Source organism: Pinus tabuliformis, chromosome Q (assembly GCF_031772625.1).
Source record: "Pinus tabuliformis cultivar Carrire ecotype Pingquan chromosome Q, CPIR1, whole genome shotgun sequence".
Taxonomy (NCBI): Eukaryota; Viridiplantae; Streptophyta; class Pinopsida; order Pinales; family Pinaceae; genus Pinus; species Pinus tabuliformis.
This window is the reverse complement of record NC_142296.1, coordinates 269,287,569-269,292,316: the sequence shown is the minus strand read 5'-3', so window position 1 is coordinate 269,292,316 and position 4,748 is coordinate 269,287,569.

The window sequence follows — 4,748 nt, the reverse complement described above, 5'->3', positions numbered from 1 at the left end:
ACTCATGAGATTATTTCCTCTTTTCCCATATGGTTAGAAGGATAAGTTTTATCAATTAAAGTGGAAATATTTGACACTAAGCTTTATTATAATCTACTACTAGGATGTAGCTAAGTGCACATTATGAAAGTTGTGGTTTTCATGTTGCTTTGGGTCACTTACTTTCCTCATTAGGGAGGATACCTATAATAAACCAGATGGCTTATTGTCTCAATGACCTATCTACATCAACAGGATTTGTGTTCCACTTAGTTGATAAATCTCATAAGGGAATAAATAATTTAGGGGTTGGCATGTATCTTTTCGTTGATGGGAAGTTTTAATTTCACACCCCCTATCACTTACATTAACACCATTTCCACTAGCGCTACTACATTAATGACCTCAGTTCTAGTTTCTTGAATGTGTTATTTTATAATGTTTTACCTTGAGGATCTATGGGTGTTACCAGCTCCTAGTTCAATGGAAGAGGGTGACGATGTGGGAATGCCTATACCTTACTCTATAGTTGATTTTTATTATCAAGTTATTTTGAATTCCTCTATACAACATGATCCAATTCCTCTCCATTTGGAAGAATTAGATCATCGTTTATTTCCCGTATGAGCTACCAAATTCTGCCTCTTGATGAATAACTTAGATACAATTCTCAAGGTGATGGCTATTCCTAAGAGGCCTTTGGAGGATATGTGTCACATATCTTATTTCATCCCCAAGCTTCATAATGTAGAAAGTAGAGAATATCGATTGGACATGCTAGAAGGTGACGATTGATCCATAAATCCATTAGCAATACCCTTTGTGTTTGCTAATAGCAACATGACTTAAATTTTTGAATAAATATTGATGAACATCTCTCAAAACCCCAATATGGTGGAGAACATTTACATTTGACTCGATTTTCTCCTAAAGAGATTTGAATTTACATTGATTCTTTTAAAACATTCCATGATGTTTTCACTTTGACATATGAATTAAAGTCTGGAATTGATATCAGAATTGCTCAACATGAAATTAAGACATATGAAAATGCAAATATTATTAGAAAAAAATTGTTAGTTAATCTAAAAAAAGTTAAAGTGATAAAGAAAGAGGTAGAGAATCCACTTAAGATAGGCTTCATCAACCTTGTTCCTCTTACTGAATATGTTTCTAATCATATTCTTTTAGATAAAAAACAAGGAACTATTAGGGTATGCATGGAATGTTGAGACCTAAACAAAGATTGCCGAAAAAAAAAATTCCTCACGCCCTTCATTAATCAAATTGTTGACGAGAGTGTAGTAAGTGAAATCTTTTTGTTCATGGATGGATTTTCTGGCTATAATACGCTTACTAGCCTAAAATGGCTCTTATTTGTCCTAGGGAAATGTTTACATATAGAAAAGTGCATTTTGGTCTAAAAAAATCACTATTGGAATTTTGATGTCTAAAATGAACCTAAAAAAAAATGATACTAACAAAATCAAAGTTTAAAATAGTGAGTAAGATTCAAGATGATGATGTCATTAGTAAGGGCAAGGGTTATTTTTGCCCAAAAAGAGGAATTTTTTTTTCTTAATTATATTTTCATATTATCTACTTATTTATTTACTCAAATGTCAAGTGACTCACTCATTATGCTTTAAGTTGACACACACCAAAAAAAAAAAAAAATAGATAAAAATATATAATTATTATTTTAATATTAATTTTAAAAAATATTGTGTACTTCACTACAATTACAAAAACAAAAAACAACACCTTATAAATGTAATAAACCTATACCAAATTTCAAATAAAATTAACCATTTCCTTAGGATGAACCACATTGGTTGGTTTGAAAGGTTGACCAAACTCTAATAATATGATTAATCCAAAAGCCATTCCTCTACAATATGAATCACAAAAATCTAAAATGTAAAATTAACCATACCAATTTTCAAATAAAATAAGAAAAATTAAATACAATTTAGCTCTTTTAAGAGCATATCGTTTCTGCAAAATCCTACGAATTATAAGTGAAAATTCATATGTATGACCTGAGATTGAGGAAAACTGCCCTAATACTCCATTTTTTTTTTACCATGGGAGAGGGAAAGTTGACAAAACTCGTTTTTGTTTTTTTTTTTACCATGGGAGAGGGAAAGTTGAAATTTTCCAAGTTCCAAAATTGTTGTAATACGAGACATATTGTTTTCTTATTGGAGTTGGAACTCTTCCACAGCACAACCTTATTGGACAGGGTCTATTTCAATATTTTTATTTTTATTTCAGCGTCACTATAGCAATCGAACGTCAATTTCATATATACATGCCGGACCCCAAGTACGGTACAAAAAGTCCGGCAAAGTACAAAACATTTTCTTTGAAGCGCAGCGTGACAATTCTTAGCACAGTTTGATTATTTGATTTTTTTGTGGTGAATTTTATTTTTAATAATAATAAATTTAAGTTATATGATTTATATATCGAAAATAATTTTTATAAATGATTAAACTAGATATAACCGGTTGAATACGTATGCGTAAATTTAGCAATCTAAAATAATAATTATTTCAATTAATTAAATTTTCAAATAGATTTTAGTAAAGAAAAAACTCGAATAACAAATAATATTATAATAAAGGATGAAATTACCATAAAAAATAATACATAACATTATCTATACAATTAAAATAAATTTTACATAAGAATATATAATTCTATTTAAAACTAAAAAAGAAAACGTGTTTATAATAAACGAGATTATAAAAAGCATATTGGTTATAGCATTATCTCTTATTAAAATTGATATAGATAATAATGCTGACGACATTAGCGTCTACTAGAATTGATACAGATTTTTCTAAAAATTAATAATTTTTAAATAAAACTATAATAATGTTTATTTTTATAATTAAAACATATTATATATATTTTTATAATATAATTTAAAAATTTATTAAAATATTAAAAATTAAGTTTTGAATAATATTTTTTTAAATCAAGATTTTATTCATTAATAATATTAGTAGCAAAATGCAGGGAGTCTCATCCCGATCAAGTTTGTTGACTATCTTGATTAGTATATGGAAAAGAAACAGAAATACAACTACAGAGACAGTTAGGAGGCCAAAAGCACTAGTAGACACATCAAATAAGTAAAACACATGTAAACATGCTAGTCATCTGAAGTAATGGAAGCTGGGTTGTCGAGATGTGTCCTTGGAGGAGGAGGGCGAAAGGAACACTAGATGTGCTCTTCGAAGTGGGCTATCCATGACTCCAACTTCTCCACCTTCTTTGATAACACATTATGGCCTTGCCAAAGCACCACGCCACACTCTCAGACATGGCACTAGAAGTAATGCATTTTGTTCAATGTGGTAATAAGCTCTGCGTGCTCTTCCTGTCGCACCCACTCTGAGGTTTCCAGGCATTCCAATACCGATTGAATCAAATCCCGATAGTTTTCCAAACAACGTTGTTGTTCTTGCGTCTATCCATGCCTCAAACGACTGATTGTCCCCCATCTACCTATGCCTCTATGATGCATCCCTCCACCTCACTGTTGAATCCGCTAGGTGCAACCCCCACGACCTGTTGTCAAGCCACCACAACCACGATCACTGCGAACCCCCTAGATATTGCCCAACTCGAATGACTAGCATTTCTTTTGCCTCGACCGGAGCGAGTGGTCATCACTACCACCTACAACGGAGACTCCCGACCCCCTTAACCATCTCAACTGTGCATCGACTAGGAAGAAGAACATGCAATGTGAGGTACGTGGCACATTATGTCAAAACCGACACTGTTGAGAAGGGACATAGCTAACCAACAAAATACTACACCGACTACAACTTGAACCACAGAGAATCATCCCACCCATGCCGGGCGGACCATAAACAGCCAACCCAAGAGAATAGTAGTGAAACATAATTTACAACTAGCAACAGGGAGTTGGACCCATTATTCACCATCCCCGACCCATTGTAAGATGATGATTGACGAGTCCACTCGAACTTGAACACACTCCCACCACAGAAGTCATTTAGCCTTGTAGAACCCTGAGAAAGAACTACTCAAGATGGCGAGCCCAATTCCTCCCTGACACAGATGAGAAACCACCCACCCATAGCAATACCTTCTAATCAATTTCAGAACTAGACGCCCAAATCGTCTCTTGTCCGAGAAAACAAAAAACCACACACCATCAACGAAATTACCCAAGTTATTTCCCCGAAAGTTAGGGACGGGACACCAATGATGAAGTTACCACCTTTCCTAAATAAGGTTCCCTCTATACTATCTATTCCTATGCCCGGAACTCGAGTTGTTGTCTCAAAAATGATACCATGACCAAATTACCTCATAGAAGACCACACCACCCACCATAAACCTTCGATGGTCACCTCCTACCACTCGCTTCGAGGTTAGTGGAGGTTTCGCACAAACAGCAATAATGCCTCCCCTACACAATATATTGTGAGAGGACGGGGAGATTGGTCCTCGCATCAATAGTCAGGTGCTAGTCATGAATACCCTCGCGCAACTATGTTAGCCTGGTTCGTCACCCATATCGGGGAAGCCTCTTACGAAGATACGATCCTTCTGAACTCCACAAGGTGGACATGTTGTGAAAGTGAGGGCTTGCCCTAGAGAAACTCATGACCCTCATGACAACGTCCCCAATTGGCGAGTTTGTCCGCCGCCTTGTTACGTTCACAGTCTACGTGCTCTGTAATTACATATTTAAAGGAGGAGCATTAGGGGAATTTTGAGGT